The 27845-nt window shown below is 35.6% G+C and overlaps 1 protein-coding gene and 1 long non-coding RNA gene across 18 annotated transcripts in view; one reads left to right on the forward strand and one right to left on the reverse strand.

Moving 5' to 3' along the window:
• Positions 1–27845, forward strand: part of ndst2a (N-deacetylase/N-sulfotransferase (heparan glucosaminyl) 2a) — a 200479-nt gene that overhangs the window by 112238 nt on the left and 60396 nt on the right. For 13 of the 17 annotated variants that reach the window (XR_012389283.1, XR_012389282.1, XR_012389285.1 and 10 more), the window contains one exon: positions 27032–27134. The gene's annotated coding sequence lies outside the window, so the exon portion shown is untranslated. Of the gene's footprint in view, positions 1–20078; positions 20158–20244; positions 20321–27031; positions 27135–27845 lie in introns of all 17 variants that reach the window. The other 4 variants (XM_073920848.1, XM_073920847.1, XM_073920844.1 and 1 more) reach the window with 1 other exon arrangement.
• On the reverse strand, positions 9246–12359 carry LOC141377175 (uncharacterized). The gene is made up of 2 exons (XR_012389293.1): positions 9711–12359; positions 9246–9655 (listed from the first exon to the last, which is right to left on the reverse strand). It is a non-coding gene; the product is annotated as an uncharacterized lncRNA (long non-coding RNA).

Below are 27845 nucleotides of genomic sequence, written 5' to 3' on the forward strand. Positions count from 1 at the left end.
GCTTTATCTCTTGCATTAACCTGGATTATCATTAATCTGCCTTTAAAGACTCTGCCCTCGGGGACCCAACATTTGGTGCTCGTAGAAACCAGCGAAGAAATACAGCGGGGAGTAAAAACCTCCATGAATATTTCCATCAGGTAATCCTTTGTCCCTTGGGCTCACCGCCCATTGCACTAGTCATCCTCTCGAGTGCCTGCGTCTGGTCTGTGGTTTAATCCAACAGGCCTGTGATAAGTTGAGGCCTGTCGCAGCATGGGGCTGGATTAGTCTCCCGCCCTGGTAGACGCTTATGACCAGCCGCCGCCTCAAGCCTTCACACAGAGCTCCTATCTCTCCCAGATGCTGATTATGGGCCACACTGGCAACACAGCCTCAGGGCAAGAGAAAAGGGAAGGGTGTACGCTATTGGAATGGGACCTAGGTTGTTAAAGTGGCATTAGAGACAGACCTCCACCTTAGCTAATGAGGGGCTTGGAGAGGTGCTTATTGTCCTTGTTGGTTTATTGGGTCAAATTTCAGTCAGGCAGGGATTCCTCAAAGGCTCAAAGCCAAGCCTACTATTAGCAGAGTCTCAGGGTATTGCGCACTGCCTTGAGTTGTTTATACGGTGAGATATTAACTCTGCTCCTCGGCTCCCAAAATGCTGAAGTCTGACTTGGAGGTAGAACTTAGGTGACTTCCAATAATAAAAGCTCAGAGGATTGGATCTCATTAAGCTTTGCTGTTAGTGCTGTGTGTGTAAGTATTGGGGTCTTTCTTTGGACAAGCTCTGCTGCTGTGTGTTTGGCCCCAGGCAGGCGCAGTGGTGTGGGGGACAGATTTCTCAGCTCCCCTGTTCCTCCGCCTCTGGACACCACGCCTGGTTGGCCTTGTCAATGTCACCGACAGATGCTCCTGGAACCTTCCACCTTTATTTATCTGTGTTTCCCTCTGCTCATCGCTCTGTCTCTCTCGTTTGCCCTCTGTTTTCGCTCCTTTATCTTCCTCTGGTCTGTGATCTCTTTCCTCCAAATGACCTATCTTTTGGCATGATATATGTATCTGTGTGTATGTGTGTGAACGTAAAAATGTGAGTGTGGTAAATGAGCCAGAACCAGAGAGAAGAAATGCAAGCTCTGCAGCTTGCAGGTGTGAGAGTATAGTGATGTATGCTGTGTTTGGAGCTTTAGTCCGTGTGAAATGTGCTCAGATTTTCACCGTTACAGTTCTTTCTTCAGCTATGGGCACCGTAGACTTTGAACAAACAATTCAGCTTGAAAGTTAATTTATATAGCACATTTCATACACAATGGCAATTCAAAGTTAATCTTTTCAAATTTTATAAGTTGCTCTATTTGGAAATAATTTATATTTTTTGTAGGGAGTGCATCTGCATAAAATACAATAAAATAATCATTGATATATACAGTAGAGCATAGTTGCAGATGAAATAAACTGTCATTTATGATTTTCTGGGAGTCCAGCAGTTCAGGTTCACACATTGAATAATGAATGTCAAATAACACCACATAGACTTCAACATACTATATATATACATTAATATAATTAATCTTTCTTAAAATTACAAATGTATTAATTTCTTCTACCTAAAATTCACAGACTTAAAAAAATATATTCAGATGATAAACATTTTAGTAACTTTATGGTTAAACTTTGCAGACTCCACAAATCACATGCATTCTTTAGCTGTGGCTTCTTGTTAACTATAATGCTGATTCATCATTGCTGATCCTGTGATCGATGTGACCATTGTTGGATATACGTTATTGATGCTGTAAAATGTAACAATATGTAGTCTATGCCTAGTCTTTGCCACCCATTAAGACTGCATTAGTTTACTTGTAAATGTGGTAAATACAATAATATTTAATTTATTTTAAATGTAGTTGATTCTGTCAGGAAAAAAACTGTAGCAGCCTTTACTATCATAAGCTAATAATGCTGAAAACACTCGTGATGCTTACTGTTTTTGTGTAAAACATGCATGTTTTTTTTTCAGGATCCTGTAATAAATAGAAAATGAATAAAAAATGCATTTTAATATAGATTTTGAACAGTAATGAATTTATCAAATTGTTAATGGTAACATCTGACTGCTAACAATGCACAGCATGCACACATCTGGGAAGAGCTGTCATATCAAGTAATCCGAGTTGATATGCTGCGTTGAATTCAGTAGAAAGAAAATAGCATTCTGAACATTTTTTTAAAGGAAACATTGGCTTACTTCTTTGTTTTGATAAGGCTCGTTTCAGAGCAAGCACTTGGTGTCCTAAACACAGTTATATAATAGTTTCACACTTTTTACATGATGTAAACAAATTACAGCTTGACTTGAGATGTAAACACAGGGTTCAACACTAAGGATTTTTTCTACTAGCTCAATCGGGCCAGCAATTCAGATTTTTACTTGCCCTGCCAAAAATTTCATTGGCCCCACAAAAAAAAATAATAATAATAATAAATGTTTAAAGCTATTTCCTGGCCACATATTTTTAAAAATGTGTCAAAAATGTTGTGAATTTGAAATTTCAAGATTTACAAATTTTTAATAAATGAATAATGTGCAAAATTCAACGTGTTATTGCAACATAAAGAGCATTATGGAAAATGTGCAGGTATTCTAATGCAGTTCTAAATTTTTTAACAAAATGTGGCTGACTTGCCAAACTGTCGACAAACTGTATAAAACATCACTTTTTTTTTTGTCATGTTGTACCCACATAAATGTCTGCTTCCAAGATGTTAGAAAGAGATGTTTTCTTTTAACCTCTTAATTTGATGTTGCTGCCGCCTCCTTGTATTGGTTGTTACCAGGTTAGGGTAAAAATAATGTGCTCACAGCATCCAATCAGACAAGAGGAACCAAAAAGCAATATGGTGTTAAACATTATCGAGAAAAAAAGCATTAAAAGGCTTAAAGCACAAGCTGTTTCTTGAGTCTAAGACTGTATTTGCACACAGTTGACAAATAGTTGCAGAAAAATGTAACTTTAGTGGCAAGGCAGCAGCAATCTGGCCAGTAACGATTCTGTCTACTGTCCCGAGCACCTCTTACGCTGGCCCCGGGCCATCGGGCAGTCCTTATTGTTGAGCCCTGTAACATATATTGCATATGTACATTACAGTATATAATCTAACTTGGTTTAATATATTTGAAAGTCTTCATTGAGTTACTTCATTTCTTCATTAATAATGTTTTCACCTTGACAGCAAAGTAGATAGTTTGGTAACCTTAGATCAAACTTTGATGGAGAGAATAGTGTTTGTAATTAAAGTGACACTACAACTAATTGTATAAAAACAATAGTAAATCTATCTAGCCTGTTTAAATTGATTCATTAACTCTTACTGGCTTCAGGCAAGCTTTTCAGTCACAGTTATTTATTATTATATTATTATCTTTAAGTTATTTTCATTATTTGAGTTTGTATTTTGTTCCGGACTAAATAAATGCAGCCTTGGTGAGCATAAGGAACGATTTCAAAACACTTTTCAGTTCACATTTGTTTGTATAGTGCTTTAAATGAATCATATATCATTTCAGAGTAGCTTTACAGAAAGACAGATTGATTCTATTTCCCCAGTTAAAGTGGTTATCAGAGGTTACTATGTAGTTACAAAGTAGTGTCTGTATTGCGGAAATATGCAGTTCTGGGATGCATTCATGCAGGTAATGGCCGTTTTTAAGCTAGATGAACACGATTAAAGTGATTACATTCTGTGTTCATGATTACTATGCAAGGAGAAGTTTTACAAGTTGATGTAGAGTTTACATCATGGAAGTAGGGTCCTCAAATGACATGTGTTGAGGTCATCTGAAATCTTTGGCAGAGTTCTTGGTCTATGCTGGAGCCGGCATGATCTGTGGTTACTTTTGGATGGATGGAAGCAACAAGGCAAATGGGGGAAATTTTCTTAAAATGTCACAAAATCATATTTCAAGCAAACATTAACATGTATTTGCTTCAGAATGGAGTCCTGAGATGCATTGTGGCTAAAGAGATGTACATTTACTCTAGACAGTGTGACATTTTCAAGATGACTATTCAAGTGTGAAAACCCCATCTCTCCTTTAGCGGTCTTTTGCTTTTCTAGCTTCTACCAGAAGTCCTGATTTATTTAAGAAGTTTTTAAATAGCATGATGGATTAAAGCTTTTAATACTAGTGTATATGCATTTTATGCTATCTTTAATTACAAAATAGTTACTTTAGCTCTTGTGCACTGTTTAAATTTACTCATTTGTTATGTTACGGATGAAAATACCCATTGAATTAAACTGCTGTAAGAATGCTTAAGATAAAATCTGTCAATCAACCTCAGTCCTGATCAAAACTACTAAATGTTTTTTTAATGCATCTTTTTATCAAAATTGTAACTATTAATCAAAAAACACATTGAAACAAACCAACATACAAGGCCCATTTTAACAACGCTATGCTAAAGACAGAATAAATTATCTATCTATTCATAAGTGAAATAATTATAATAAACAAATAATAGCAATAATAATAATAAGTTAATGAACAAAATATATAAAGAGAAAATAATAGTGAAATAAAAAACATAAATTCAATTATAACCCAAAATACTGCTTGAAGATAAATAAATAAAATCCAAGTAAGGAGTCCAAACTTGAAAAAAAAAAAGCCTCAGTGGATATTTTAAAGACACGGGTAAGGAATTTTAAGGGAATCATTTTCCTAATAATATCTGCAGCCATTTTAAGGATGGGGGTTTGTCACTGATCCAGTTTATCAGTATATTTTTCTGGCAGCAAAGGCTGAAATGACAAATAAACAATTACTGAATTTGTCAGGCCAGACATGTGACTTTTGGCCAATAAGCTCTAATAACAGGACAATTCCTTAACTGCTAATTGTTTTTAAAAGTGACTGTTTTTGCCACATTGACTTCCTCATTGATTAGGGAGAAAAAAATGAAAGTCAATCAAAACAATGCATTAAAGGCAATGTTGTTTCGCATGTGCAAGACTGTGATAAAAGGTTAAAAAAAATCTAGTCTATGATTACTTTTTATATCGAAAATACATAATTTTGTGTGTGTTTTTTTTCACCAAATCAGTGGCATAATTTATAAATTTGGCAATTTAAATCTTGTAATTTTTCTAAGCAATTTATTAGTTTTGATCAGGTCTGAGGTTGATTAACAAATTTATGCAAAAAGATGTAAAAACAAATATTTATCTGATGCATTTTTACAGCAGCTTAATTCAATAGATGTTTTCATCCCTAACATAACAAAAGGGTTGTACATTTGCCCAAAGTGTATTGTTTAGTTCCTTAAAAATTTCAAAGCATTTTCAAAATAAGATTTGTCACAAGAAATCATTCTGCTAACGGGAAAACAGAAATAGTTAAGGCCAAATTAAGGCTCAAAATCACCTCAGAGTGTAGGAATGCATCCCCTACTGCACATAAGGGTTAAATAACATTTTATGATGCACATTGTCATGGTCAAAGATTGAATGTTTCTCAACAAAATAGTAGCAAACATAAATGATAAAATACAAAGAAAAAAAATCTTGACATTAAAAGAGCTTGTGCTTGTGACAAGCATTTGTATGCGTTTTCCCTCATCTTTCTGAATTAACTTCATTTTCTCCCAGTGTCCAACCTTGAGCAAGGTGACACTAATGCATTTGCACTCTTCATTTTAGCTCTGTTTTAAATTTTAACATAGCCGTTCTTTGTTCGTAGGTTTAAACAAACCATCCATCATCGTTAAATGGACGTTTCAACCTCTGTTCTTTCATCACCCCGTAACCAAACTGATCCAGTCAGATCAATAGTTTTGGCCAATCCCAAGAGATGCAGCGAAACATTTCTGTTTGAGAAAGGCATGAGCATCCGTTCTACCTGCACAGCCGACTGAGCTGCCCATTCGTCTCAGCTCCTTAGAGACGTGTTCTCGCTCTCTTTATAGCTGCCCTGGAGATTTGGGAAGAGCAGTGGATGGCAAAGCCAGGCAGTTGGTATCATGTCTCATAAGAGAAAGTGAGAGGGATTCTGCCCTTCTGCCATTGTTCCTCTTTTCCCTTCCACCCCGCAATGAGCATCGTTATCTTCAGCTTCTCAGCCGGCCCTTTTGTTTACATCTCTTCTGCAATTTAAAGCAAAGTCACAGACAATGTGTGAACGCTCACCGCTCTAAAAATATCAGTGGGGAGATTGCAGTGCTGAAATAAAGTCATTAAGTCGCTGTGAATCACACAGGAATGAATGCGCTTCTGGACTCTTCGGCAAGGCATTGATTTGAGCAGGCTCTGATGCTGTCTAATGGGAGCAGTGCAGTTAATGGAATGTTCTGGGATGAAAGAGCAGGTCAAGGGAGGCGGAGAAGGATGAGGGCCAGTCGAAAGGTCAAGGGTCATTCATTGTCATGGCTGTTTGATGAACTTTTCTCTCCTTATATGTCCTTAGGGATTGTGTCTCTCTGCTTGCAGGTAGTTTGAATGAACTTTGATGTGGCTCTCTTTTGTTATAAATGACTTCAAATTATTATTATTAATCCACAGACTTGTTTTTTTCTTCAACATTTCATGATGCCGCTTAAAAGGCTCACTTTAACCACATGATTCCTCTATATCAATGACTATTCTACTTAACTGTCGCACTAAGTGCAGGAATGGACAGTGCATTGCATTTTACAGAATACATAATATATTTGTAGTATTTATTTGTACTCAATATGTATTATGTGTCATACGTTTTGGACATCACACTACACTGTGCAGCATATTAGGTATAACCATGAGCCAATCACATTTCTACCCCTTAGCCCTTTCTCTTTCTCCTTGTTTTGCACGATCACATGAAGGGGTTGGTGTGTTCCATTTCTTTTTCGCTTGACTGAGTAGGGCTAAGGTGAAGGGCTAGATAACCTTTGAAACTGAGGTTTTCTAGGACCACACTCCAAACCAAGGGGTACTAAAAATTCCCAGAATACACCAGCAGCAAAATGGCTGCATATGCGAGCCAGAAGATGCACAAATTAGTATTTTTTGGCATTATTATGTTTTTAATATGTTTTAATACATTCATAACGGCCTAATAATCTCCAATAAAAAGTCCTGTGTAGCAGTCCCACAACATACTTTTTCATCTGACACTCGATGACACTCGAATACCCTGTTAGAGAAGTCTAGTGGCTGGAAATGAGCATTTTAACGTGTGTGGTATAATGTTATTGTCGTTTTCATGTGTTTACGTAGTTGGCCTCCGAGTAAAAGCACAGTACAGTTACGATATTATTGCCTCATTATGATGGCATAATATCATTGCCTTTTGTGATTTCCTGAAGATAAATACCAAAACATATGGCAACTGGAATAACTACAGCAGTCACCTCTGTCGATCTCATAAGAAGTAAGAGCTTGTGATGTCATATGATGACATGTGCCGTGTTGTAGTGCTCAGTGTAAAATTTGAAGCCCTTCCCCTTCACACACTATTTCAAGGGCCTAAAAAGGGGTTAAAAAAAAAAAAAAAAAACATTAAATTGGGATTAGACCCATAAAGCAAGTAATGATAGTATTATTTGACATTTTTATTAAGTTATAATAAACCAGATAACAAACACTGAATATACTAATGCACAGATAAACAAATAGGCAGTATTGAATAAATATCCAAAAAAGTGGTATAGTACATATTAAAAAAATTATAAATATGGATAAATATCTTTGCGTGTCTGGTTCCGGAACTTCCTTTTAAATGAGCTGTAACGAATCATTTCAAATGAATTTGCTCTACAAATAATCCATGAAGGGTACATTTTCCTTTCTACCTTACGTTGTCATTTACAACAGCAGACACTTTTATCCAAAGTGACGTACACATGTGGATGATATAAGCATATTATGTTATGAAAGAACATGCATGCCATAAAGTCTAATTTTAAAATAAATATAATGATAAAAAGCTGTTTGTGTAGAGTTCGGCAAATCATTTCACCAGGATGGGACTTTAAAGGTGAAAGTCTTTGCAATTGATTTTGTGTCCCTATGGAATGGAACCACAAAGCAACAAGAGAGTAGCAGAGTGCAGAGCTCTGCAGGGCACACTGGTCTGAAGTAGAGTATTCAGATAAAGGGGTGCAGAGCCAGTGGTTGCTCTCTACCAAGAAACCACTGAATTTGATGTGATTGGCAATTAGTTGTGGCCGCATGATATTGAAAAAATCTGACATTGCGATACTTTATTTGTCTGCAATAAAAATGTTAATATGAATACACAAGATTTTACAAGATGGTTTGAATAGCTCTATTTCACAGTTTTTTTGGGAATCTAACAGTATTCGGATACAGGAACTGAAAATCACATTGCAAGAAATGCTTTTCTTACTTTGCTTTGTCTCATATTTTGTCTATATTATATATTATTTTATCTAAAAATTCTTTAATTGAGTAAAAATGTTTTCCTTAAATAAGCAAAATGATCTGCCTATGGGTCTTATTTTGGTTTGAAATGTAGATGATTGGACTAGAAACAAGACAAAATCTCTAAGTAAGAAGCATGTTTTGACAAATCATATAAATTCTGTATAAATAATTAATTACAGAAAAATTGTTGTTAGACCTCCAAACATCATATATTTTTGTGTTTAAATGTTTTAAACTGTCTTGGAATGCTCATTCACAGGCCTTAAAAATGGATGGAAATGTTAAAACTGCAGTATATTATGGACAAATCACGTTCAGCCATAGTTTAGAATCAACATTGCATATCTTGATGCTCAAACAATATATTGTGCAGCCCTACAATCAGAGTATCTGTCATAAAAATAACAATAATTTTTTTATTTTAGCATGAGTTTAGTATCAAAAGGGGCATGTGTTAAACAAGCTCTTGCGTTCTGTGTTTTGTTCCTCTAGATTATATTCTCTTTGTATTCTGTGCAGTACAGTTTTTGAGGTTATTCATGGTCTGCTGAAAGTAATTTGTTAATTCTAATAAGTTCCATTTTAATATTCAATGGTTGAACTGTGAGGAGAATAATGCTTGTCTGCATGTTTTGGATAGACAGCTTATACAGCATTACAGTTGCTTTAGGCAATGATTGTTTACCTGTCAACTTTTTCAGTACACCAATGAGTGGTCTGAACATATTTACCCATCACGTTTCTGATATCTGTTTAAGTTGTTATATTGGATGAGGTGTAACATGAAGTGAGTTTTTACTGGTGCTGGGTGAATGAAAGAAAACACAACAAATGGATATGTGAAACAAAAGTAGCAATTTATTAAACAATAAAATTAAACAATGAATATTTGAATTTGGATTGTAATTTAAATGACCGAGTCAAAAAAACAAACAAACAAAAAACAGCAGTGTTGCCAAAACAAAGAAATAAATATAACAAAACAATAACTAAACCCCAACCCACTAAACTAACTAACCAAAGAAAAATGTAGAAACAAAGCCGCAATCTTCAGTGTATGCGACTCATAACTAAACTACTTAAAAATTCAAAACATAATTACAGGTGTAGAAACACCTCCATAAACTTACTAACAATAAGCAAAACAAAAGCTTTTCTGATAATCCAGTTCTCATAAAGAACGCTCAACTTCCTAACAATTGGGTAGATTGAGCTACAAAAACAATCAAGCACTTCAATAAGAGACCTGAACCTGAACAACAACAAAATTAATATGAGCACAAATTTACAGGCTGGTCGACACAAGTGAGTAGTTTAGTGTAGAAACAAGCGAACGCCTTTTAAAGATCGCGGACCAGCTCCTCATTGGTGTGCCGAGTGCCTTCCTGATGATGAGTGACAGCCATTTCGACCAATGAAAAAAAAAAAGCGAAACAGAAAACAAAAACTATAAAACATACGTGGAATGTAACATGGTACACGTACATACAGATTTGCATTAACACCATTTCAAGTCACTGTATTTCATTATATCAACAAATCATTAACTAAGACTATTAGCTGGACTAAACTGCTAGTTTGTTGCTTATTAATAATTAGTAAGTTGGGTTTAGGTTAATGGTAGGATTAGGGGTGCAGAATAAAATAATACTGTGTAACTAAGAAAAACTGTTAATATCACAATAACAGGCAGGTAAAAGGCCAGCTGTTAATAGCATGAATTGTGACTAAAGTGTTACCATTTCTGCTAATGTAAACCCAAACAGTTATTTTAATAATGCTTCTCATTGCACCCAAAAGTCAGTAAGCAAATATCAACAGTGCTGTTAAGTTTGATTCATTTTCACTTATTTAGTAGTATTAAATGGAGTTTCATATTCATCTAGTGAAAAGCTGTGTGAATCAGACTTTTTTTTTTTTCTCAGGACATTGTGAACCTATTTGGATAGAATGACTGTGGAAGTTATTTCTTTTAAGATTTTTTTGCTAATTAGAGGGGAAAAACAGCTGTAGTTGTATTGGATCTAACCCTGTTCAATGGTGTGCTTTTTACTCAGTCTGTTTAAAGTTTTTACTGCTCCCTCCCTGTTTTCCTGCAACACAACACTGATGCCCACTCCTCCTTGTTTAACTGTCGTTCTCCACCTACATGAGGGTCAAGCTGCTTTATGACCCATGCTTGTGCTGCAGTGCCCTTGAGCAAGGTATTTATGAAGAGCCTCCGTCAATTCTTAGCCGTTTAAGTAGTTGTGAAATACACAGAACCTAAAGAAGAAGATTGTCCATCCAAAAAGTAACAGTTTTATTCTGTCAGGGTTTTTTGTGTGCATTTTTTTCCCCTAAAGACTCTTTTGCAGTTGTCGACAGTTTAAGTTGATCTGTTTCCTAACGTATGTTTGTGTGTATGTGTACTGGAAAGGTTGCATCTATATTAGGTATGAGTAACAGAGGAAGGAGGAGTTGTTGTACTAATTTATTTTGTAGGAAGTTTGCCACTGTCCAAATAATTAACGAAAAATGGTTCAGAACCGACTTGTGAATCTCATCTAAATTCTCTGATAAGCTCCAAACATAAGTAAATCAAATATATATAACACTCAAAAATTTGGTTTTGCTCCAGCTGGAGGCTCTAAACAACATTTTTTTTTTGTCTTGATACTTTTCAGAATTTATTGGGAGCTATAAAATCTATTTTCAGATTTATATTGCTGGTATTTGGAAATGGATGGTTTTGGTGAAGGTGGAGGTTGTTTTTCTCCTTGGCATACACTGAAAAACAGCTCCCAGCCTCCAACAGTCGAACACATAACATTTGCTATAAACTTGTTGTGATGCTCCATAGGGACAAAATGTTAATTTTTTTATGAGCCAGGATCCTTCTGTGTTTTATCAAACAACACGCTCTGACATAACAAGCACATGAGAGCATAAGAGTGTTTAAGCACATAAATAAATCCTTGCCCACAGACTCCAGTCTCTTGCACGCTCATTTATGAAATAATTTCATTAGTACTTTTCACTAACATTTTGCATATTTTCAAGATTTTTGGAATAGAACGTCCAAAAGAATAGCATTCATTGTATTTATTGTATTTTTTGTATTCATTGTATTTATTATATTTAAATTGTAATACAGGGGTCGCTCTTTATTTGGAGCAATTATGTTCTAAAAATAACCAACAATAGGCAAAATGCATGAAGTAGTCAGCTTTATCTTTTATTATTATTATTATTATAGATATTTTAAGGCTGTAAAACCCCTTACTTCACACTTTATACACTTTTCTCAGACAGACAGTAACATTTTCTCTCTTGTTTAAACACTCTCAAAGTTCAATCTTTGTAAAAATGAAAAAAGTCTAGTAGGCTATTATAGAATGAAACCGAAGATCAAAACCTGTTGTGAGGCGCAAACATTCATTGCTGTCCGCAAAAAAAACATTTATCGCTGTTCTTTTTCTTGCAGTCACTGATCCACAAAGCTAAAGCAGACTCCATCCTTAAGGGGGTCGCATACCGTATGCGCCACGCACATGAGAGCTGGAAGTAACAAACACCGGATGAGCTTATTCGCATGTTATTTAAAATGTAATCATATACACTAGATGGCGCTCTGTGGCGTGGCAGAAATATGAACAGTGTCCTGAGTTGTAGCTGGGCAACGCAGACAGCTTTCAACTTGAAGCGCAGGTGTGGTTACCTTGATAGAAACCTATATTTACAATTCTAAATTGCATGACACTGCATGGTGCGGCGCATCTAGTGTGCGATCCGCTTTACGATGGACAGTTACAACCCTTTTTGCAACTTTGTTGGAACTTAGACTGGCAGCGATCGAAGATTTATGTTAAATTGGTAAGGTAAACGCTTTCTGTACTATACAGAAGGCACAGAGGAGATTGATTGACAATTTTCTACAGCCAATCAGGACGCAGAACACAATGCACTGTAAAAAAAAAAAAAAAAAAAAAAAAAGCATGTCAAATTGCACTAAAAGAGAATCTGCGAAGCCGCGAAAGGTGAACCGCTTTATAGCGAGGGACCACTGTACATATAATGTAGAACAGGGGTCTCAAACTGCCGGCCTGCCCACCTCCTTTCTCCGGCCGGCAACTGACGTAAAAAATATAATGAGATTCGGCCCACCAAAACATTTATTTTTGAACCACTATCTTTGTTGTGCAGTTGCATCTAGCTACCTGTGGTTTTGACCTGCCACCTAGTTGACATTTATGGTACCACATTCGGATTAGTTTTACTTTCTTTTTCTCTCATTGTACAGTCGAGAGTAACCCACATGTGTTTTATTTCTATGTCTGTAAGTGCCCTATTCTTTACTAAAGCTTTATTTTTGTAAATATTCAAGGATCGCTTGATTATTATCACTTTTCTACCACTTGAATTTTGTTGTGCTAACACTTTTTTATGGCCTACACATTATGCTGGCGGTATAAAAAATATAATAATTTTGCTAATATTCGATTCAAATGGTTTCATTTAATAGATTTTCTTCATATGCTTATTAAGATTTGCATTAGTAAAATTGTGCTGCTAGTTGAATTAAATTAAAGAAAATACGAATATATATACATGCTTTTCCCTTCTTTGTTGTAGTTTTACAAAAAAAAGACTAAGATATTGAGAAGAACAATTGCCAGTAAAGTAACTTAAGTTACCCAAACTGCTTTCTGCTGTTCTTGGGCTACTAGCACAGTACAATTGGTTGGGACAAAGTAATAATTATTATGCCTATTATTTGTAGTATTTTCATAGCAATTTAAACTACCCTTTCAAAATGTACAACAAGAAACAAAAAGCTAGAGTTTTGGCTGCATATACTCTGTGGAAGAATGACTGAGTGTGTGTCTATATTTAGCAGCTGATGTGTGAGACAATAAACGTGCTGATTTGCATTATCACTGGTGAAAGGTCATGCTTGAAATAAAAACGTCATGTCTGTTGTCCTAAGATGCATCAATAACGTCATGTTTCCACTTTTTTCTTGTACTTGAATGTTAAAACGGCCCTCTTATGAATTGTCAGTCACTGAAATGGCCCCCCGGCAAACCCCTGATGTAAAATGTTTTATTTTATGTAAAGTTTTTATTTATTTATTTAATTAGTTAATTGATGTATTTATTTTTCTTTGTAAAACAAAATTTTACCTGCTGTACTACATAGGACAAGCAGTGTGAGGTTAGATTAATAGATGGGTCTACATTTTGACTTATGTACCGTGGTATGCCTCTGAGGTAGATATGTGGAAAAGCTGTGTCCAGTGTTCAAGAGAGTGACGGTATTTGTCAGGATAAGGAGATTATATGACAACAGGTTCGCCTCTCTGCTTTATCTCCTCTGCGTAGCTGAGATGATGAAATGCCTTTAGAGAGGTTGAGTGGCTCTTCAGGGATCTGTAAGAAAGCTTCACCGGCCATATCTGTCCCTTGCTGATGCTTCTCTATCAGCCTTTTTTATTACAGGATATAAAGGAATCGTTTCTTACACGTTCGCATATCACACTGATGAATTTCAAGTGTTTTCTGAATGAGCTTTATTGTCTCTCCCTTCACCCTCAACCTGATTTATGACTAGATTTGTGATAACTCTGTTGCTGTATTCTACATTGCTCTCTCTGTGGTTTGGATTCAGGTATAATTAAGTCATTCGCTGTCACCAGATTGGCAGTTGTGTTATGTTACGCACGCCTCCCTGTTTGGTACCGCTCTCAGCCCACAAATTGGAAGCAGCGCTTTGCCTTTCGAAATGTCAGTGGGATTGCAGCATCTTAAAAGGGTATTTCACTTATTGCATTGCTCCACCCTCCACTCATGTTTTATTTGTGTTATGCTTATGATTCTGAGAGTTGCCACAGAAGCACAACCCTCCGCAGTCTTCAGTCTGATCTTTTTTTTTAGCTTTCTCCCATCAATTAGGGCTGCATGATTAATTAAAATGAAATTGAGATCACTATTCAGCAAAAGCTGTGAATCTCATGCACATCTTACCGGGAAATATGGCTCTGTGACCAATAGTAAATCTCCTTCAGCGGGCCAGAGGGCGCTCTCACAATAAAATTGCAAACAAACTGCAAAGAAGAGATCCAAGAAATCAAGAGCAGTGGATTAACTGCTTATTGATTCAAAGACTAATAAACACACAAGTACGAAATCATCTTAAAGAATTATTTATTCAAACACTTGACTGAGTATTTGAGTAAAACCATTATTTAGACCCCTTAGTTTTTCATGATTTTGATTTTCTAATTTAGACGCAAAATAATGGCAAAAAATTGTAAATAATCTCATAAAACATCCGATTCTAAACCATACAATCAAATTATATTTATTTCAGTTTGCAATTAATTATTTTACATAACTTAGAGACGTTACATACGCAGCGCATGTGATGTACTTGAATGTCTTACCTGCGCCATCACAATCATTACATTACATAGAAGGGGGTAATTGTTTTGCAGCCTGTGTCAAGTCAATGCAAAGATGGGATTAGACATCCTGTGGCGCAAATTTGAAGTTTTGTGCGTTTGACAGTTCAGACTGCTAAAGAAAGTGGGAGCAAACATTTAACAAACAGAGCAATGAAACAGACAGAAAAGCAAGCAGTTTACATTGATGGAGATTGGTTCATGGAGGACGGCCGCTGGATGTGACTCAATTGAAGTACATTATGTGTGCTTTACGTGAAAGGCTGGTGTTATGATGTGCGTCAAATCGATTATTAATTGAACTCTATTCCTGCAGTTAATGAGAGAAAACTCTTCCCTGCCATTGACGAGTTTTTTAAACTGCCCTAATGCGAGTCCTGAGTGAAGTACATGATGTCAGATGCTCCGGAGAGTGAAATAAGAGCGAAAGTAAGATCGTGGATAAAAATAAGAGTTATACAACCTTCCTTTGGCTTAATCCCTTCCATTTTAGATCTTAACAAGAAACCAAAATAAAGAAGCTTTATTTTTGTGATTTGTGTCAAATTTCACACCTGACATATATGTGTATAAATCTTTTTTTTTAAATATATTTACATATTATTTATCGCAACATTGTCCACAAATTTTTATGAATTACCACCGCAAAGATTAGTAATTTTTATGGCAAAAAATCGTGAAAAACTAGGGGTGGGTGATTATTAAATGTTGTACTATCACTTGCTTTCATATCAGCAGAAATGCAGAGCCATAGTTCACTGAAAAGTGACGCAAACAGCTGTCAAATCTCATTGATTTTATGATCACACCGGTCAAATCGCCTGTAAAAGATTTAATTATTTGCATAGCTTGACAGTGAACTACAGTCTATGACTGTACTCTACAATAACAAAACCGCTTCATCTTAAAGCAGCTTCTGGAGATTTACTGCTAATTACAGAGCCAGCTTTACTGCCAAAATGCACATGAAATCACTTTTAATGAACTGCGCAGCCCTATTGTCAATGCACATGGACCAGTGTTGACATTACCAGTTCCTGCCAACAATGAGTCATAGCAATCCATACGCTGTTACACATGGCATCCTGGCCACTTGACATATACAGTCTGTATATGTCCACCGCTGTTGCTGCTGGCATGATGGTGCAGTGATGGAGAAATGAAAGCTGCGTTTTTTTTGAAAGGTCGTTTTAAACCTCTGTAGGCTTCTGTGTGCGTTTGCATGTGTAATCTGGCAGCCAGTGGGAAACTGCATAATATGGGGGTAGATGGAGTTTGTTCTGTTCCTGCCTGACTATGCAGAGCTGTTACAAGCTGACTTAAGGGTCTCCTATTACTGTCAAACACTTAGCCAATCAGCACTCTGTCTACTAGCTAAGGGATTTTAACCAATCAATTAACACCCTGCACGAACTATAGACTGTTCTGACACAGAATGTGCCAAGGCTTAGAGGTGGTGGAGAAAAAAAAAACTGAAACAATATTATTAAACCAACCAGTTTTGACCTGTTTTTTTTTTTACTTGCTCATTCATGAGAATATTAGCATCAAAATTCACTCCTTCTGAGTTTTCAGATTTTTAACACACAGTACATGTAGCTTCTTCTCTGAGATAAGCACAAAGCTACACAACATTTAAAATTGGGAATTCATGATGAACTTCAAGTGCAGACCTAAATCTTTAATTCAAGGAGTTTAACTAATTGCGACCAATTTTGCACCATATTTTAAGGGGCTAAAACATTCTGGGACAAATAAATATAATCATAAATAAGATGTTCAGGGTTTGTATTTTTTGCAAAACCATTGTAAGCACTAGGCATTGAATATCTGAAGTCTGAAACCCATGGACATCACCAAAGACTGTGTTTCTGCATTTCTGATGCTTTGCCAGCTCTGTCTTTGCAGCTGTCTACAGTCGTTGTTTTGTTTTTGGGTCTCTTTGCCTTAAATCCAGCTTGAGAACCTGAGATTAGCCGACTCTGCCATTGTAGAATATTTCACTTCCGAATCTGTATCTTCAAAAACTCCCGTGTTGCTTTTGTGGTGTGTTTTGTGTCATTGTCCATCAGTTCCGAGCATCCTCCACACTTTTTTTCTTTCGCCATTCTGGTACAAGTTGGTTTTAGTTTCTGTCCATAAAAGGTTTTTCCAGAACTAATCTGGCCTTTCCTTTACATTTTACACTGTGAGGTAAACCCTCTGTATTTGCTCTTGTGAAATCATCTATTGAAGTAAACTTTGACAATGCCTGCCTACTGTGAGAGAGTTCTTCACTTGACTTAGATGTTGTAAAGGTATTGTTCTTTACCAAAGAGATCAGCCATCACTGTTGCTTTCCAATAGATGTCCAAGACTTTTTATGAGATCACCATTGTCTTCTTTTTTCCTCAAAATATTTCAAACTGTTCATTTGCCCACTCCTAATTATTGCTTCTATCTCTCAGATTGATTTATCTTATCTTGAATTGGCCTTTTCACTTATGTGGAGAGCTCATTTGACCTTAATGTGCATTCAGAAAATAATCCAATCGAAAATTACTTAAAATTAACTCAAGAAATTCACTTGCTGTCATTCTGTTAAAGTAAGAAGTTCAGATTATGTAAAATTACAGTATATACTGTAATAACATATATGAAAACTGCCACACAGTTGTTTTCTGATTGTCTAGTTTCATACCTAAATCTAATGAAACAAAATATATATATATTATTTTTAATCTGTATTTTTGTTAATTAAATAAACACTTCCTCCCTAGTTCCAATTAACTTAATGGAGAAATAAGCTAATTTTATAACTGTAATGGAAAATTGATTATTCCTAGTCGTAAAACATAATCATATGTCACGGAATTATTTATTGTGCTGCCTTCACACAAAATTAAGAAACAATATTTACTGCAATATAGAAGGAAAAATTAATAAGTCTTTCTTAGAGACTGAGATGATCATAAATTATCTAGTAAATGTCACGATACAGAACGTTTTAGCCCTGCTGAGTGTTACCAAACACGCCAACTTTATTTAAGCAAACTAACTTCTTTTGTTATTAGTTTTTTTTTGATCGGTGAGGGTAAAATGTGGACATTGTTTAGTGAATTTCCCCTTCATTTTGTAATTTACTGCAGTCTTACAATTATCTGAAAGTAGCTGAAGTCTGTTGAATATAATTTCAGAAGGCCAAGGACTGCAGAGTGAAAAAAACGGGAATGAGAAACAGCGAGGGTAGAATTGGGAGATTTTACACTGTTGGTTCTGAGAGTCCTCTTGCGCTGATAGCAATGCTTTGTTTAGTTTCTTTATCAATATTGAATTAGTCAGTGGAGAGTGGAGCATGGCTCACATGCTGAGACCTTGACACTGTGCAGAGGTTGTTTTATGTGTGTGCAAGAGATGGAGAGACGAGATGTTTAACTGTGCAGATTATGTTTGTAATTGTTGGATTTTAATGTTGCGTTGTTTGCGGTTGGGTCACTGGCATCCCTCGATGGAATTAATCCAGATTGCTTGGCTAAATGCATTCTGACTGATGCAAAAGACCACCCTTGTTAAATTACACTTGGTGATTATTGGACCTTAGGGCGATTTGGCCTAAAATCAAAAGCTCGATATAAATATTTTGACTTCGTAGTTCACTGACAAGTTTTGTACAGTAAATACGCTCACATATTACATGTAAGAGATTTCTACTGTTTGTGATTATTTATTGAACATCAACGTTGAACAACCGACATTAAAACACACATTTCCTAAAACTTATAAAAAGGTAAATAGACTTTTGGAAAACAAAATCATATATTTTAAAGTTTTTCATAATAAAATTAAAAAGAAAATAAGCACTATCTCTTCTAAATAAATCAACTTTTGCTTATCCTCTAAATAATATGTTGACGTGCATTTCTTGCGTCTTCTGTAAACAACTATTTTTTTGTAAATAATATTTTCATTGTTTTTAGGTTCCTCTGTGTTGTTTCTTCATTTATCTGAAAGATACCTTAATGTACGAGTTGCTAAAACTCACTCATTTAAGGGTGGGAACAGATGGGCGGGCGTGCAACAGCATTATTCATAAGGTAAACACAAAAAAGATCCTCCGTGGCTCTCCGCGCTGCCCACACGTGTCAAAGCTACCACACCGACCAATCGCAGAGCTTGCGCTACGTGTCTTCACAATGTGTAGTTACATTTCTGAGAGGTGTGTTGGTATGCGACCATGCGATGGCTGCGCTGGACCATACGCGTGCTCTCGATAGAAATCAGTACAATTCAGCCTCAACAGAGTGGGGTTACGTGACTTCACCACACAGTGGGGAAAATAATTATGGGAAAATTAGATTATGAATATTCTGAATGTTGATATTGATTATTTTTCGATTAATCACCCAGCCCTAGACATTAGGGTTGCATAAAATTACTTTGTTTTTAGTTTTTATGTGAAAATTAATGCAATAGGAAATATACAGTTGAAGTCAGAATTAATAGCCCCCTGTTTATTTTTTCTCTAATTTCTGTTTAATGGAGAGAATTTTTTTAAACACTTTTCTAAAAACATAATAGTTCTCATTTCTAATAACTGATTTATTTTATCTTTGCCGTGATGACAGTAAATAATATAATAATACTAGATATTTTTCAAGACACTTCTATACAGCTTAAAGTGACAATTAAAGGCTTAACTACGTTAATTAGGTTACCTAGGCAGGTTAGGGTAATTAGGCAAGTTATTGTGTTTGTTCTGTAGACCATCGAAAAAAAAATAGCTTAAAGCGTCTAATAATTTTGACCTTAAAATGATTTTAAAATTTTTTTAACTGATTTTATTCTAGCCGGAAAAAAAAAGATTTTCTCCAGAAAAAAAATATATTATCAGACATACTGTGAAAATTTCCTTGCTCTGCTAAACATCATTTGGGAAATATTTAAAAAAATAAATAAATAATTAAAAATAAATAAATAAAAGGGGGTTTAATAACTCTGACTTAATTTTTTTTCACCAAATGGATTGAATAACTCCATCAATTTTTATACAAGTCTTCACTATGTAATTAATCTTTGTTAAAGCTAAAACGGTTATCATTTCTTGTGTCTCAATGTTTTAAACTCACAGAAAAAAGCAATGCAAATGATCAACCTTAATTCCAAATAGATTAAACTTTGCGTTTAATCCACAAGCTCTTGGTCAACAGTAATCCCTGACATTGAAGATCCTTTGATATGATTATTGCAGATGTGCACATTGTAATATAGATGCTGAAAAGATATATCGTGCCAGCCCTATTGGACAGAAGAGAGCATAGCAAAACAAGGTATTCATACTTCACTGCTTTGCACCAAAACACAAGAATTTCAGTCGAAGTTGCCCTCCACATCCATTTTATCCTCTTGCTTTCCAGCTCGCTTGCTTTTAAGCAGTGTGACATGGGTTTGTTGCTTCTGTGAAAGTGATGTGGAGCATGACGGAATAAGAGGGTAAGGTTTCAACGAATTTCAAACACAAGTGGTCACAAGAGACACATTTGAATGCATGTCAATAACAGGTGGAAATTGTAATGCTTCTCTGATGACCAATTGTGATTGGATAACTGAAACAGATGGCGGTACCAGGCGAAAGCAAGGCATTATGTACAACAGCATACCAAATAAAAGTGGTTTTGTGCCACATTTTGAAAGTCAGATCATTTTAAACTTCTTCAGCGCTTTGTTTTGCGCAGAATGCTTGAGCAACGTGCGATGCAACCCAACAACCAAGGACAGTCAGCCTGAATGTTTATGGCTGTAGAGATGGCGCTTTAAAGATGCAACATTTCTAAGAGGGTTTTTAAGTGCAACAATACAACACGCTGCTAGCATGCTAATTAAAGCACAGGCTCTAAAAACAGCTCAAAGAAATGACAAATTTAAATCATCTAATCTTGGAGGCAGTTGCTAGATGGCTAGTCGACATTGAGAGCCATTTCTACTCCCATGTGCAAGCGTTTTATTAGGTGACGTCTGGTTAAGGCTTCCTCTGTTGGTCCTCTGAGGGATCTTCTGCGTCTTTCTGAGATCCATTAAACATTAAACTCTCAATCTGCATCAGAACAAAGGCTCCTTCCTGTGTACTTCCTCTGTTGTCTTTTCTGCCCGTCCTCCTTTCTCTCTCTTTCTCAGTATTGCTCTCTCCACGCGTCCCTGTTTTCTCTCTCAGCCTCCTGTCGTGCATTACCAGCCAAAGAATAAAGCTCCAACACAAATCCGTTCTCAGACAGCAGATGCATGCTGGTTGTTGTGAAGATCGCCATGATACGGTCTTATTTTCGGAGGCCAGATCTGACTGTAAATCTATCTTCTCCTTCAGGGATGTGTTTCTTCTTTTTGGTTCCAGCAGATGTGAAAGAATTTCATGTGTTTGCGTGTGTTTATGCATCAGGATGGTGGACTAGTGATCTAACTCGCTTATTAGTGAGCTTGACTTGTTTTACTCTAAGAGAAATGTTGGCCGTCTTAAAGCTCCGTTTCCACAGCCATCAAAGCCCTGCTTGTTTACAAACTCAGCACTTTAAACAGATTTAAGATGATCCCTATCAGAGCTCAGATCTCTTGCTGTGAGCAATGATCCGCCATTATGCAGAATCCACAGGTGTTGTGGAGAGATTAAAGGACAGTCATTTGTTGCAGATTCTTTATGGTGTGGCGCTTGCTCTTGGCTGTTTGTCAGAATGCATTATTCATTATCCAAAATCAAAAGAAAAGAGAAAATAATATATTTTTCATAAATAAAATGAAAGACTGGCTTGGATTGAAGACTTTCAAATAGATATTACAGAAAATGAATGGGAAGAAAGTTGTCTTCAAGCGCAAACATTATCAATCAATACCCGTTTTAAATTAGTCCAATATAATTGGGTAATGAGAACATATATAACACTTGAAATGTAAAATAAATTTAATAGAAATATTCTGGACATTTGTGGAAAATGTTTGACTTACAAGGGCACACTGTTCCATTGTGTTTGGCAATGGGAGCACTTGCAATTCTTTTGGAAAGAAATAATTGGTGTAATCTCTAAAACTATTGGTAAAGAAATCCCTGTTTGCCCTAAAATCTGTATCCTTGGTCTTTTCCCACCTGCCTTATCGCTAAAGTCATATGAACAGAAGTTTATAAATCTGTGTCTATTACATGCGAAGCGCCTGATTGCCATTCACTGGAAAAGTACTCATGCTCCATCTTTGTCACTCTGGATTAAGGAAATGTCTTCCTGTATAGCAATGGAAAGGTTGACTTATTCAATCAAACAACAAATGCACATATTCTACAAGATTTGGGACTTCTTCCTTCATTTTTTTAAATAACAGTGGACTGACTGTTTAGTAATCCCAAACAATGTGACTGTTAAAATACACTGTGTTTGTAATGACTAACTTTAATATACTTTCACTGGAATGTACATTATATGTTGAAATGTCAATGTTTTAATGGTATTTATTTTTTATATATTTTTAATTTTTTAACAAAATTGCCCTTTTTATTTTTATCTTTAAGTTTATTTTAGTTAATTTTTATTTTCTATTTATTTGTTTTTGTATTACTTTCCTCGCATGAGAATGCATTTTTTTTTATTCTATTCCTTTCTTTTTATAATTTTTAATTTTTATTTTGAACGTTGGGATGGGGCGGGAGTTCTTTGATTGGTATTTGGTTACTAATACAGTATGAATGTATCACACCTTTCTGAAACAATAAAAGTGTTTAAAAAAATTAAAAATAAAAATAAATAAATAATATGAAATCCCCTACTGTTTGACTTATTACATCATTTACAGGACAGTTGATATCATTTTGCCCCGAAAATGTTACTGTTATGTCTCTGGTATCATAATTTCTTTAAACTTTTAAAATTAATATTAATTATAGAGCCTCTATTGTTTTTTTGTTTTTTTTAAATGACCTACCATACAGTGTGAGTGAACCAACAGGCAGGGAATAAAAACATCTAGCTGATGTTTAAATCTCAAAGTGCATCCTGTTTAAAAATATTGTTGTTGTTTTTTCAAACAAAAGACTCAACTGATCGAATTTAAATGATTTATCGTTCTTCCAGATCTTTTGCATGTTTGTGTCGACGTGACAAAACCAAGTATAAAATGCCAGATTTGGTTATCGTGAACGCACCTTTCGCTTCAAACACTAGCAGAGTGCGGGTGTGTGTGGGACTAATCATGACTGAAGATGAGTATACTTTCTGGTGATTATGCATTAATCTACCCTGCGACAGGATTTGTTGGCCATTTGTTAAATGAATTATCAGAAAATACTATTGATGTACAGATATGGCTGCTGAGAATGCGCATTTCTTAACGCGCAGTCATGAATTTATTTCATTTCATAATCAATTATTAAAGCACAACTTTAATTAAAACAAGGATATGCATTAATAAGATGTGGTCGTGGAAGCGAATTTTCAAATTATGTTGAGAGCTTCTAGTTTAAAATAGGCTAACAGTCAGTTAAACTATATAGAATAAGATAACACACACAGCTGCCTAAATAAATAGGCTGAAAAGATACACATTTGATCACTTAGGCCTATTAAATTCTTATTTAAAAACTGTACTGAAAGGAAAAAAAGCACAAGAAAGAGTGCCGCTTTTCACACTTAGCTCACATGCTCTGGCTGCTACAGTATATCAGTTCAGTGTGCTTACTATGTTACATAACTGCCCCCTGTTGGCCATGTATTTCTTGTGTTAGACCATGTTCTGCTTTACCGCGGAGACAATACATGCGCCATTTCTTTAAATCGCTTGCGCATTCTCAGTAGCCATATCTGTATGGGAGTTTGTCTGAGCTAAACTTTAAGGAACTTTATCAGTTCACAGTACGCAGTTCATGAATCAGTGACTTTCTCCAGTTCATACTTGTAAATAATTGTGATTAAAATGTTTGGCTCCTTGTTTCTCTTCTCTAGCAAAATATGCATTTAATTATGTTTCGTTACTTGTAATCATTCCACGTGGCTTGTACAGTATCTGATTAACTCTTTATAGTCTCATATCACGTCCAAAAACATGTTGAAAACACTTTCTTTACGATTTTAAATGCATCACAATCCCCTGCCGTTTGTCAATGCTATGGCCACCGTCAGCTGTTCCTACATGTGGTGGTCAAGTTTAAAAGTAGTTCAGCTTTTGCATCTGTGTGGGTTAATACTGACTGTGTGTCTTTGTTTTTACTTACGGTTAAGAATAGAGCATTATGGTGGTGTTTAACTGCTTTGCATTAATGCACTCCTGCATTGGGCTCTTACTCTGCATGCACTCTGGCTCTCTCCTGCTGAATGCAGTTGAACAATCACAACAGATTGGGTCATCAAGCCAATCAGTGCAAATTAGCATTGCACTGAGAAGGGGTTTGTTAACAAATGAATCACTAAATGAATCATTGAGTCATTAGGACAATTATGTCTCAATAAATGCATATTATGAGACAATAAAAGTGTTTTTTTTTTTTTTTTTTTTACCTTGCATGCATATCAGCCTGTTACTGAAGACCCCAAAAACCAAAACATTTTTGATGCATAATAGGGACTCTTTAATTGATTTAATAATTATATTTAATTTTATTAAGTAGTGATGTATGAAGTATTTCTAATTTTACCATGATTACATCTATTTATTCCATTCTTTTATTCTATGAAATGCTCACCAATGTTTTAATCTCACTGAAATGGATCTATTTAGAGCAGAGGTGGGCAATTAATTTCTATAAGGGGACACATTCGACACTGAAGAAGTTTTTTAGAGGTGATAAAATACTGTTAATATGTAAATAAACAGTATTTAAAACATTGAGACAATAAAATGCAGAGCACACAAATATATCACGATTTAGTTAACATTCAGAAAAGCAAGTTTCAAAAAAGTTCAACTTTCCACAATAGAAGTGTGTATTTTAAAGAGTAGCATAACAATATCAACTTCATATGAAAAAGTCAACTTATGAAAATGCCACAGGGTTGTTTGTTTGAATGTTTCACCTTTAGTACGTTTTATTTATTTTTATGTTCAGTGAGAGAAATCTAACCTGTGTTGGGCTTGGATGAGTGCACTGAAGTGAGATTGAATATCAGAGGTGGATAAGTGAAGTAGTAACCACATCACACAAATGTTAATCACCAAGAGAGAATCTGCATCTAAATCGTTTGTCTGAGATAATAAGTCTACTTTTATTTATGTGTATATTTCATGCAAAGTTTGTAGCTGCCTGGTTGGTACTTGTACTTTTAGTGCACCCGCTAAACTCTGAAATGTTGAGATGTTTTCAACTTACTGCGCCTGGAAAATGTGAGTGTGTTGCTTCCTATTTGCACTCACAAATCACACATCTCCATTAGAAATAACAAACTTGAGCTCACAAAATATTTGACAGGGTATGTGAACTGCTTCTTACGTTGACTCGCTATTAGGGATGTAACGATTTACCTGACTCACGATTCCATACAATTAACAATACTAATATCACGATTTACGAATTAGTTACGATTTTTGACCAAAAGATTATTTGAAACAAACAGCCCTTTAATTTTTTTTCTTAAATGCTGCACATTTTTTTGCAAAAAATATTTATTTTCTGCCATAACTAAAATGCTATTTTAAAAACAAATTCCAAAAAAATAAAAAATAATAATGCACTACAACTAAAGAAGACTCATTGATAGAAACAAATTAAAACTGTGACTGTGCTGGGATTTGGCATATTTTTAAAAAGAATATCAGCATATCTCTGTTTTCTTGCATAAGTTATGGTCTTTGCACATTTACAGTGTCCCCTGCTGAAAAAGACTCTTTCAATGGGCTCTGAGAAGGCTGGTTTAGAGAGGAAAGCCTTTCTTAAACCAGAGAGCAGTGTGTACAGAGGTGGTCAATGGACCCCTCTGGTCCAGGGCACTGACCACTGGCATAAAATACTGATTATAAAATGACAAATTATATTGTAGGATAGAGTCTGGAGTTAAACATAATTATGAAGGTGAATAATTACTTGTATAATTAATGAGTATAAGTATCAGTCTGATCACGTAAGAAGAGATAATCTTAAACATTTTTAAATATTCAATAATAATAAGCAAATTAATATAATGTGCATAAACTAATTTGAAAAGTAGAGGGTGAAAATACTCTGATACCTGGATCTGTAACAGAACAGGCTAAAAAACATCTTCACACTTTCACTATAAAAACACTGATGCACCATGTGATCTCTGTAGCACTCGTCTGAGCAAGTGGAGCTGCTAATCCAGTCCGCATGGTTTGGCTTATTAATAGCATTTTTTGCATATAGATGTCCGTGACAGTAGCTTTTTACTGTGCTGACGGTTTATGTGCATTGTATTTGTTGTTCTGTTACTGTAAGTAAACATCTCTTTGCAGTATTTGCACACAGTTTGTTTTGCCTGGTGCACTTCACCGCTGTCATTTCACTTTGCCGCCCCAACTCTTGCTCACCACTGATATGCAGGTAAACACAGCGCCTCCTATGTTCAAAATTGTATCGTGATTCGTTCAATATTTCTATCGTCACATATTTGAATAGATTTTTAACCGGCTCTCTATGAATCGCTGCATCCCTACTCGCTATATCAGACCTGCACATTGCACTGCCCCGTTTGCAGTTGAACCTAAATCAACGAAATACTTCGTTTAGGCTGCATGTGGCCAAGGGCCATAAAATACCCAGGTCTGATTTAGAGACTAGTGGACTTTTCTAGGACTGACAGACAGTCTACCACCTAGTCAATTAAAATATGTATGTACATGGCTTAGTCATTGCCTTTGGCAGTATTCAATGTCTGAGATCAAATCTCCCTTCAGAGAGTTTATTGAAGGCCTTTATTTTCACCAATTTTTGCAGGGTTTTTAAACAGTTTTTCTCTCTATCTGTGTTTTCGTATATGTGCTGGTCTGTAATTGGTCAAGGGGTGGGCTCTCATCTCTATGGTTTCTCAATACATGTACATCAGCGCACCCACAAATCACTTCAGTTGTGTTTAGATTATAGTCTAGGAGAGAAGAGTGGATCATCTGAGACCGAGACTCCTCACAAATGAGAGAGTGCAAATATTGACTGCAAAAGTGACGCAACTGAGCTGGAGTCATCTATCAAACCTTCACCACATGTCCTCTCTGTCCTCATTACAGGTGTCTGAACACAAGCTGAGGTTCACACACTTCCACCCAGGACAAGTCAACTAACACTGACCGATTTATCAAGCTCTCTTATGACCAGCTGCAGCTGCACAAAGTAAGAACTGGTTTTGTTGTTTGCTTTTTGAACTCTCACTGAAATAACATTGAGATTGCTGCTTTGTAGGATTGCATAATATGTTTTAAGTAGGGCTGCACGATTCTTTTGCTTAAAATCAAGATCACGATTTCTTGCAATTCTGTAGATTTAAAATAAAGATTATTATGAGTAGACTAATATTATTGTTCTTAAACATTTGGTAAAATGACAATATGGATATTTAGCCTATGTGCAGGTCTACTGTTGGTTAAAATGCTAAATTTTGTAAAGACTTTGAATAGTGGATTTTAACAGACTTTAAATATGTCCTGGTTTATTCACAGCAAAGTGAATATATTCATAACATATTCATAACTATTCATAATTCTAAATCAGACATTTGTCATTATCAGAATCCCTCTTGCATTATATTCAGCATTATATAGGCTAGGGTTGTGATACTGACCCAGTAAATATTTACTTTCATGCACAACACTTTGTGTTCACTATGAAAGAAAAACATCAAATGCTTGTCGTAATCATAACTTTAAAATGTGATATAATCATTGAAATTATGTTTATGGTTTCACTTTCACTGCCGAGTGCAGCTCTTATGACTGCCGTCACTTTGAGAACAAAAAAAATACATGCATGCAAATCATATTTTCCGGGCGGCTCCCAAATGATCACTCTGTGAGCTTTTTGTAAACAAAAACAATGGTCCCAACA

Source organism: Danio rerio, chromosome 13 (assembly GCF_049306965.1).
Source record: "Danio rerio strain Tuebingen ecotype United States chromosome 13, GRCz12tu, whole genome shotgun sequence".
Taxonomy (NCBI): Eukaryota; Metazoa; Chordata; class Actinopteri; order Cypriniformes; family Danionidae; genus Danio; species Danio rerio.